An 11,674-nucleotide genomic window follows, 5' to 3' on the forward strand; every position below is an offset into this window, starting at 1 on the left:
GGGCTAGTTACGTGAAAAAAACATTGCTGTAATAAGACCCAAATGACGAAGACCAGTTCTTAAAACGGGTGAAGGACATGGAAGTCTTGGAACACAAAGAGACGCAATCATTTCCGGCGCCGAAGTCATGTCCTGTGATATGGAATTCCTAATGGAGAGAAAATGAATGAATGCTGGACAGCAGATTCGATTGTTTTTCCCTTTTTTGTTATCGCAGAATTATGTCACTGGTTCTTCAAGGGCAAAGCAACCCGACCAGACGTAATCCTAAGACGAATTCCAGAAAATCTCCAGGTGCAATAAGGCCTTAAAAGGATCATTCTTTAATCTCGGTCTCAGTTTCTACGGCCATTGGCTTGTCAAGTACGCTGTTTCAGTTCGTTAAGTATTTAATGGTAATTTGTAAGTAAAAATATAATAATGCTCTGTTATCTTGTAAATGATATTAGCGAGATATAACAGAAGTCAAAATTCCTTTCCCTTGTAATGAACAGTACAGTATCTGAATGTAAGTGAACAAATAAATATCACCAAGTACAGACATTCTTGAAATGTACGTCTGAAGAAAAAGTTCATTCTCTAAAGCTTCACATAAGCAAGGAAAAGTCTCTCACTCAGTAATGAACTGGAAAATTAGCACGTGGGTTATGTCATCACCTGGCTTTCATCACGTATGAAGCGTAGTCTCGCTGAGCAGAAATATCAAAGGAAATCCTTTTCTGATACGGCCTTCGCATAGTTCGTTTGAGCGGGCTATTTGCTTTTGTTGTGTTCACAACACAGAAATAACAGTTACGCAATTTGGGGATTCTTTTGCATAACTTTTCTTGTTATAGCTTCCAACTAACCTTACGTGAGCAGACTACGTACATGTACCCACCCCTTAACACATTAATACTTATTTCATTTTATATTTGATCGAAACACACACACACACACACACATAAATACACACACACCCATATATATATATATATATATATATATATATATATATATATATATATATATATATATATATATATATATATATATATATATATATATATATATATATATATATATATATATATATATATATATATATATATATATATATATACACAGCAAAAGGGCATCAGGCATCAGAAGGAGACTTCTTGTAGCACTTCATCTATTTATTTGACAACGTTTCAAGGCCAAGGCTCATCTTCGGACTGAACTATACAAACATTAAATATTATAAAATTGACTCGACTAATTATGAAAGGAAATTTATTTAAAAAACTAAAAAACTAAAAGGGAAGTGCTAAGTACCTTTCAAGGAATAGGAAGGAAGACGAGTGACAGTCACGAGACACGTAGGTTAAAAGTCAGCTCATGTCAAGAAGAGAAGAGAGGGCTGGGGATTGTTTGGCTGTTTAACTCTGGAACTACTTGTTTCATAAAAAGTGACTCACAGATCGCAAGCCGTTGTGGAGAAGAGGCCCTTGTAAGAATTTTGAGTTGGTCATATTGAATGTAAAATTTACATTTATAGGCATGGTTTCGAATGTTAGAGTATTCTGGAGACGCCAATCGAACTCCAGTACGATAACTCACACCCCTATGTCAATCAGTGCGAACTTTGAGGGGCCTACGAGAGGAACCAACATATTTTCCCGGTTTACATCGGGGACAAGTAAATAAGTAAACCGCATTTTATGCCAATAAATATATATATAAAGATATACTTGATCCCCTATCCTAGTGGTTTTCAACCTGTGGGCCATGGCCCATTGGTGGGCCATGGGCAGTTCTGAGGAGGGGGCCATGCCACAGACATCTTCAAAATAATATTTAAAAATGGAAAGTCACCTACAGTAAAGGCAGGCCAGTGCTTTCTTCCATGAATGAAAAAGTGTAATTTGAGTTTCGATTACAATGCACATAATTTATTTACAGTAAATGCAGGCCAGTGCTTTCTTTCATAAATGACAATGTATAACTAATAAAGTGTTCTGAAAAATAATCCCATAAATGAAAATGTAAAACTAATTAAGTGTTCTGAAAATGCTTTATAATAATTCTATTATCATCATTACTCATTCCTGAAGGGCAGTGGACCATGAGTATTTATGGATGTCAAAAATGGGCCATGGGCACAAAAAGGTTGAAAACCACTGCCCTATTGGCATCACATGCGGTCTACTTATTTACTTGTCCCCGATGTAATCGGGAAAATATGTTGGATCCTCTCGTAGGCTCCTCAAAGTTCGCATTGATTGCCATAGGGGTGTGAGTTATCGTACTGGAGTTCGATTGGCGTTTCCAGAATACTCTAACATTCGGAACCATGCCAATAAATGTAAATTTAACATTCAATATGACCAACTCAAAATTCTTACAAGGGCCTCTTCTCCACAGCAACTTGCAATCTATGAATCACTCTTTATTAAACAATTAGTTCCAGAGTTAAACAGTCAAACGACCTCCAGCCCTCTCTTCTCTTCTTGGCATGAGCTGACTTTTAACCTACGTGTCTCGTGACTGTCACTCGTCTTCCTTCCTATTCCTTGAAAAGTACTTAGCACTTCCCTTTTAGTTTTTTAGTTTCTTTTCAAATAAATTTCCTTTTATAATTAGTCGAGTCAATGTAATATTAGCTAATGTTTGTATATTTCAGCTTGATGATGAGGAGGCTTAGCCTCGAAACGTTGTCAAATAAATTAATGAAATGCTGCAAGACGTCTCCCTCTGATGCCCATTGCTGTATATTCTGGCAATTTTTAGTTGATAATAAGTCCGGTGTTCTGGGAGTTATATACACACACATATATATATATATATATATATATATATATATATATATATATATATAAATATATATATCTATATAACCTATATCTATATCTATATATCTATATCTATATATACAGCTAGATAGATGTCTAGAAAGATATATAGGAAGATCATTAGATCAAGTTCAAACATATATATTATATATATATATATACATATATATATATATATATATATATATTATATGTATATATGTTTATAATATATATATATATATATATATATATATATATATATATATATATATATATATATATATATTTGTATTTTAGGTGATTTTGTTCTTTCTCTTGCCCAGAAGATATTAGATTTTTACTAGATTACATTCCGATGGAATCAACAGATGTTTTCTGAATACTGCCTTCACAGCTTCTCTGCCCTTAACAAGCACAATTTGGCTCTAATTTTAGAACTTAATCCTACTTTTCACGCAATATTATTTGAGAATTTTGCCTCTAATTTCAGAACTTATTCCTACTTTTCACGTAATATTATTTCAGGCTTCTTTGTAATCTATTAACTTTTGAAACCCATTACCACTGGTCTTCAAAATACTGAGCTTTGGGAAAACCTATTTATGGGCCTGGTTCAGTCTGGTTTAGGCTGGTTATCTGCTTAAAATTGTAGCCTATGTTTTTATATAATTTTTGTTGGGAAAGGGGCTTTACTCACACAGAGACTTTTCCTGTAAAAGAGGAAATTACTCACCGTGCAACTGGTCTGTATGAAAGCTCCTTGAACTTCCTGACTTTTCAGTAACTCCGCTCTCATGAACTTTTCGACTTCTTCGCGCTTTTTGGATACGCTCCTCACTGAAAGTCTACATCTGAGCAGGAAATAAATGAAGAAACTTTCACCTTTCGTGCCAGGATTCAAATCCACCCACAGAGGTTCAGGCGAGAGAGAACTACCATGCTGTGCTTTGAAAACATATATTAGCGTCGTTCAACTCATGCATATTATATATTTTACTAGAGCTGACCGCACCCATCTGCACCATCGTGTCATGGCGTTTAAGAGGATATTGCGCTCTAAGATGAAGTTCAGTAGTGAAAATGGCCTCTTAATTTCTCGATTTCTTTATAGTTTTTGAACATGCTTATCACTACAAGCTTGTCTGAGCAGAAAATAAACGAAGAGAATTTCACCTTCCGTTATTATAAAAGTTATATATATATATATATACTGTATATTTGGTAAACCACTATTTTCAATAGTGGTTTCCAAGGTAAAATATTTACAAGTATATTTGGGAAAGAGAAAGTGGCGTGGGAAAGAGCTTATTAGAGTATATTGAAGTAAAGAGAAGATGGAAGGGTGAAGAGGAGTGGCTGGAGTATACCTGATCTCTGTTTGAGTTTGATAGAAAGACCTGATGAGAGAAATTTAGAACAAGGGAGTTTGATAGAGATAAAAAAGTTAGGGCATGGATAAAAAATGGTTAAAAGCACAGAAATGAATGGAGCAAATGAAGAATGTTTCAGATTTCAGGATGGGGTTGTTGAGTCAGCAGGGATCTCAGCTTTTAATCTTTCCAGTGCTTTAACAGAGAGACATGTGAGCTCTTAACAGCTGGAGCTAATTGGTGAATACAGCAAATAACACGAAAAGCATTACAAATATTCCGTACTATTTAGGTCATCTAAATATATAACGTTTGCATAACATACACATTTGGTTTTCATTTTTCGGACCCTGGCTTTTCAAGTGTTCTGAGGTAAATGAGTCAGCAACTTGTGGTTTTATTGAAATGAAGGCTGTTCCGGAAAGAAAACTGGTGGTCCTTGTTCAACAACCAGCTTGAAGACAAGTAAATAAATATTACTTCTATTTGGTCAGTACTTGAATGAGCGTTGGTGACCAGATATATTTGTCTTTAGTCTTTGTTTAATAAATGTACTTTTGTTATTTGACTTTATACACATCATTGATCGATCTACCTATCTATCTATCTATCTATCTATCTATCTATATATATATATATATATATATATATATATATATATATATATATATATATATATAATATATATATATATAGTATATAATATGCATTCATATATATCAAGAGATGAATACATTATAATTTTTCAAAAATTCTGGTCTAAAAAGTATATAAAATAAAAAGATTCTTAAGGGGATATAGGCTTAAACTGATGCTGTACACTCATTTTTGTATTATCAAATAAATAATTTTGCTTGGGGCTAATTCCATTTTTCCGACACTAGGTTAACTAAGCGAACACGAGGTTTCAGTGAGTATTATTAGGATTGTGACTGATTCTATTTTGCTGAATCTACCACCTAGTTTCGTCCATATTTCATTTTGTATCATTGAAGTTCAAGTCATATTCCCAAATTATAGTCTGACATTTTTTTTTATTATTTAGCACATGGCGTTAATTTTTCAGGATAACCTTGCTCAATAACTGATTATGTCTATAATGCTCAATCTGATAATCAGTATTTGTTATTTGTAATTTTACACACTGACAACTATGTTGCATGATATATGGCAATAAATGTGTAGGCTATTGAGAATAAAGACGAAATGAAAGCGAAATAAATTATATCGGCAGTTACAAAATCCAAGTACTAGAAGGACAACACTCTTACTAACCCATGAAAATGTTTCCATTTTAAAAAATCTTATTTTTCAAGCTAAGACTTGCAGATTATAATTGGGCTGGCTTTACTGGAGCCTTTTCACTATTTTTACACATGTATTTCAGACACAAGTAATACTGAGCTTCCGTCAACTATTCCAGCCCTGCAGATTACCTTTGCTGATACAGCCGATTCACCTATGCTTAGGTTAGCCATTTTTATTCTTACATGTTCAACTCCTATCACATACTCAGCCTCCACTGGATTCTGATGCTGAATTTATTTTTCGATTGACCGTTGAATAACGAACCAGTGGTCCTTTGCACTGTAAAACCTGAAGAATTTTCCTTCTTACGAAGTTCTAAACAACGTCTGAAATTTCCCTTTCTGTTCTATTTTTTCTTACAGGCGTAAAGCACCTCAGACATTTCTCTGAAGAGTTAAAAAATACATACAGTAGATGTTCAAAGTAAATTATACATTCGAGACTTGATGGTAATGTTTTTCTTTCTAAGTTTTGATCATCTTCTTTGTTATATTTTGATCAGTAGGAGCTCTATTCCATCAAGGAGTACTTTCTGCTGCTAGTGCTATGAAATGTAATCGCCTTTACCTTGGCAGCTTTTAAAAAGTTCTTCATGAGTTTTTGCGCCTTCAAAACATATTTATGGTCTTCAAAATGGATCTTGCTTAACACATATCAGGATATTTTAAGAGAATCAAATTGTGTTCCTGTCATTAGCTGCGAAGAACTCATTTAAGCCTGCAGTCAAAACACACCCACCCTTCTTTTATTATGTAATACTTAAATATCCTTTGTTAAAGAAACCTTGCAAAAAAAATGACCAAAATTTGATAGTATGAAATAACAAAACATTACTAAAAAGAGGTGATTAAAAACTATCTCTACGTCATATCCGCTTCCTGGGAATGTTTACATTCAGTTACAAAGCAAAACACGATCAAGGCTAACAAAGCACCTTTTCTTTCTCCTTGCGCTTTATCATATCCCACCTAATATTGTTCTTTGTTAAAAATGACAAGTTCCTGCACGTTGAAGACTAAGAGCCGTGTCTCTCCGGCTAGGATGGGATAGAACAGAGCCACTTACGAAGAAGATGTTAATCAACAGGAATGACGATGATAACGTGAACTGTCTCTCTAGCTTCTGTATGGGAGGACGTTTTCATTTGCCTTTTGAGCGAGAAGCAGATCGCGGAGTGGAAGCCTCAGAGGGAAAGAGAGAAAATAGAGTATAGCAGATGATGATAGGAGTGGAGCAGATTTGCTTTTTATCTGCGAGATAATGGAGGTACATTGTGGTTCCTTTTGCAGTCATACCCAAAACTATGCCTGGCTTGCAGTAATTAAGTCGCTGATTTCCTCTTTTTTATTGTTATTTGTCCCACTGACATAATGTTTAAGCTTCATTTAGCTGTGAAATGTACTCTGAATTTTCTCTTCGTGTACATGGACTACTAGGAGGCACAAGTAATGGTACAAAATAGCTGTTTTCAACGGAGATATAAGAAGACGAAAAGTAAAACCATAATATTACAATACTGAGAGAAATTAAATTTTCACACGCAGGTCGGAAAGACTTGTTTCTTGTTTAATGAAGGTGAAGGAAATGAACCCTTGAGGAAGCAGCCTATCAGTTTCTTAATACAGGTAGAGGAAGGATTATCAGAATCGGAAACACTGAAGCTACGAGAAAACTTAGTTTCGAGAATTTGGGTTATTTATCTTGACTTTATGTTCTTTGTGTTTGAAAGGAAGGGAAGGTTTGCCTTCCTCTCACTGTCTGATATATTCGAAGCTAAGAACAGAAATGACTACTCTAAACTGACTGAATCACACAGTAAATTATTATTATTTTTTAAATGTTGCCCGCGCTTGTTGAAAAATGGGATAGCAAATTCCAATACTCTTGTTGATGAAGTTATTATTATTGATAGAAATCAGTAGATAATTACAATTCAATTGATAACAGTTGACAAAAGCCCATTGCTGTAATAAGTGTTCCTATTTGCTGTCCGCCATATGCACATTTTCACACGTAAACTATCACAAGGAAACTCTAAAGACGAAAGCAGGAACTATCGTCAGCTAAGAACAGTAGTGTAAATAGTTTTGTGTAAAAATATGTATATAACAGACAGAAGATAGAAACAAATTTCTGTAATCGAATTTTTCTCCTATTATTATTATTATTATTATTATTATTATTATTATTATTATTATTATTATTATTATTATTATTATTATTTTATTTTGAGAATGATGGCGATTACAATCGTAGACATCTTTAGGAAATTATCTTCTTTGCACGTACATACCTCATTAGGAATTCATTCCTTTTATCGTGACTGACTATTCCTTTACCAGTGGGATACATCAACTATCTTTCTCGTGGGCACTCACTGGGAAGACTTTAGTAACACTGGTACTTTGATTTTCACTAACGAATAACTCGCTTAGTATCGTTGTCTTAAAAGTCAGATTTTTATAATTTCATCCGATTTTTCTAATCTCATCCGACTTTTATAAACTGATAAAAATACTTTCATTCAGTGCATTTATATATGCTTGTGGACTGCACAAACACAAATGAGTTAAGAGATTTTCATCTTGTTTTATTCGGCACAAATACGTTACAAATTAGCAATCTGTGAAACTTCGGCGCCGAAGACCACTGACGTAGGGTCGCGAAATCATTCGTCAGTGATGATGAATCATTCATGTGAAAATATGTCAGATTTTCATCACTGGATAAGAACCAACGGGAGAAAAGGGGAAAATTAGTTTACCATGCATTCCGTGGTTGCTCGGAGAGAGAGAGAGAGAGAGAGAGAGAGAGAGAGAGAGAGAGAGAGAGAGAGAGAGAGAGTAAAGGCCTCCATAGACTATCATTCATGCCTGCACAAAATGGGTGATTGAGCAGTCTTAACCATTGTGTGTGGGTATGACTGAAAGGTTGCGCAAATGACTGAATGATAGCTAACAGGCAATTTGTCAATCACACACTTGTACAGTGATCCTTGTTTATGTATGGGACTTACTTCAATTGCATCTCTCATTTGTGTGTTTTTCTTGCATATGAAGGGTGCAACCTTGTTCAATAATTCATTAGATGTTGTCTGGTCTATCCGGAGAAACTGTTTATATAGTCACCTGGAGATGACACTGCTAACTCTTTTAGAAGTGCTTCATGTGTGAATGTACTTCTCCTTTTGTGCCAGTCCTTCATCCACACTCTCTTTTTCTTATCTTTCATCGTTGCCAATGCCACGATTATCCCTAAACAGGCAGACTTAGTGCTCATCTCACCCCTATGAATATCGGTCGATGACTGATGACTGTTCAGTATTCATGCCAGTGTGTGGCAAATTTTAATGACTGCACAATCACTTTGTTTGCACAGGCATGAATGATAATCTATGGAGGCCTAGAGAGAGAGGCAGAAGCATGTGAGCATTACTAACTATTATGTTTGGCATGGATTTTGTAAATTGTTTTATGCAGAAATATAGTCCTGTGCCTTCTTGATTAAAAGTCCAGATCCTAAAAATAGAACCTTTTTAAATGTGAAATGAATGGTTGAATTCCATCATTTTTCACGACCTTTCTTTGAGGTGCTGTGTTTAAGTATTAACTTTAAATTCATAATCCACATCTTTTAATATGAACAGGACAAAATGACATTCAATTGACTTTAAGGTTTCCACAAGATAAATAAATAAAAAATAAACTGAAAAGAACAGAAGAGAAAATAATAAGAGCAAATTAAAGCTATTACTTGACGGCTTTCCTTTGACGAAAATTGTAAACTAAACAACAGGTTTTTGTCCTCAAAATTACTGAAAAGCCTAAAGAAGCCTGTACGTGCAAATGGGATGCCTATGGGATACCTACTAGCCAACAAAGGTCAGATCAAAGCTGCTATGCTGACTGCCTTAATTGCAGCGATGAATTATTCCTATCTATAAGACAGAAGCCAGAATTGAACAGGTATCACGAATTTTAGATCATCGTTGCTTGATTACATTAAGGCGACAAGTGCATATGTATTATTATACTCTTTAATGAACGACAGGCATGTTTGTAATACGATTTATTTCCTCAAAAAACGAAGGTCAAATTCAAACTAGTCACTGCAAAACTGATCTAATGAATGAACTTCTGTCTCTCTTACTACTGAGAAATTTCATGAATGATTGCGCAGCCATCCTCTCAGGCACGTTTTGTTTCCCTTAACCTTGCCAGATGCGTGCGCGTACATCAAGAAATTTTGAGGTCTTGAATGACAACCAGTATTCATTGCGGGAATACATTACAAGCCATCTTTCAGTGCTTGCATTATGGTAATAAATAATAGGTTTTGGTAGCACAACATTCGAATTCCTGGTAGTTCTTCTCCTTGACTCAGACTAATCACAAACTAAATCATATTGTGTTCAACAGTACAGAAGCTCATTGTCTAGAATGGATTTACTCAATCCTGTATAAGGCAATTTAATCTCTTAGCTTGCTTTTTTTAAGTTTGCTTTAGACGCAGGGCTCGAAAACTGCCTGATTAATAACCCTTATTTCGCCCCATAGCAAACACGAGGTATGTGCCGTGAGGAGAGTCTGATGTAAAGATCAAGTAGCTTTGTGAAATCATTTGATATTAGAATTTCAGTCTATCTCGTTTGATTCTATTGTCTTCATTTTTTAAAGCTCTAAAGACTTGAAATCACCAAATTCAATTGCTTTTAATTGGTTCCTGATTCTAAGATGCAAAATAAGGATTTACCGATAATCTTTTATACTGGAACGTTTACATACCTTGGTAGCCTACCTGCATGGATATAATTGAACAGGATGATTCACATTTAGGTAAATATTGCAAATTCAGCACAGTATATCTGAAAGCATGATTTGTGCACTATACTGTAGTTTTAAGTACATTTCAGAGAGGATGTGCGTGTTTGGTTCCTTTCCGGTTAGCAGCATATATAGTCACTTTTTTAAATAGATGATGCCTCATGAAATCCGGATTGTTTACTGAGTCATCACGGAAGCAAGTGTCATTTCTGAAAAACAAAGCGCTTTTCTTGTTGAAACTTACTCAGCTGTAACAGTTTATCGAGAGAAAGTAACAATTTTATAGGTAGAATGTAACCCTAAATAGAAAGAAACATTCCTTATATTGCTCACTGATTCCTATTTTCTCTAATCCATTTTTCACCTTCTTCCTTATTATCGGTAATCTTCACAGCAACATTCAATCTCCTTCACATGAAAATCCTCACAAGCAAATCCTATAAAAAGACCCTGCCAAATTTTCCTCTGCCTTCAACGTATAAATAATTCCGGAATCTACGGAGACAATAGTAAAAGCTGCAGTGACTTGCACACTACTAACTGGTGACCATCCACAGGGTAACGTGAAGCATAACTACGAGGTATGATTCCTCAAAGTAAATTGATAGATATCCATCATAGGTTGGAAGAGTGACTAGGTTACAAATAATGCTGGGCCCTGCTCAGAGGATTGTGTAGTTGAAACTGAGGGTAGCAGGAGATAAAGAACGACAGGCATGGAAAAGATATAAAAGGAAAACCAGGTAATCGAGAAGTCCGATCTTTGTCTGGCTGGGTTTTGAGAAAGTGGAAAGGAGAATGCCAAGGTGGGTGCTAAAGAAAGTGGTGTTTATGCTTGGAGTGCCAGCAGTCAGTCTTGTGGAAATGTGTTTCCAAGGGTCTCGACTGCTGATAATTACAGATTTCAAAGAAGAATGTTCATTAGTATACCCAATATGGGATGAGATTAAGGCACAGAGGCAATCTAATCACATTGAGGAGTAATGATGAGATTAGGATGATGTTAAGGCACGAGTTTGTTTAACAAGAAGTGAAAGCAGTGTATGAGGTCAGCGTCAGCACAGTCCCTCCCAGGTGCATAAGAAGGAAGGATAAAGCGTAATATTTGGTGGGATGATAATGCAATTGGAGGTTTAGTGAAGAAACGATGTGGATTGCATTAAGCGTGTTGTAGGAAAAAAGTCAAGATCATGCAGAGGTAATAAAGATGAATCAGGTAGGTAAGGTAGTGAGAGAAAAAAGGATGTGAGCTGATGAAAATTGGGGGGAATTTACCTAGAGTCCTGTAAGGAAAGAATAAGACTGGGGAGAAGTAAATGTAGTGAAAAAAAATTAATGATTAAATGAGTCTTATAATATGAATGTTAATCGAAAGATG

General features: G+C 35.2%; 1 protein-coding gene across 1 annotated transcript in view; it reads right to left on the reverse strand.

The window, feature by feature from the left end:
* The window catches only part of LOC136841006 (uncharacterized), a 29,888-nt gene extending 22,016 nt beyond the window's left edge, over positions 1–7,872 (reverse strand). Inside the window, exon 1 of the mRNA XM_067108043.1 lies at positions 7,767–7,872. The gene's annotated coding sequence lies outside the window, so the exon portion shown is untranslated. The remainder of the gene's footprint in view (positions 1–7,766) is intronic.
* Positions 7,873–11,674: the final 3,802 nt, after the last annotated feature.

The sequence above is a fragment of the Macrobrachium rosenbergii genome, chromosome 8 (genome assembly GCF_040412425.1).
Source record: "Macrobrachium rosenbergii isolate ZJJX-2024 chromosome 8, ASM4041242v1, whole genome shotgun sequence".
Classification (NCBI taxonomy): Eukaryota; Metazoa; Arthropoda; class Malacostraca; order Decapoda; family Palaemonidae; genus Macrobrachium; species Macrobrachium rosenbergii.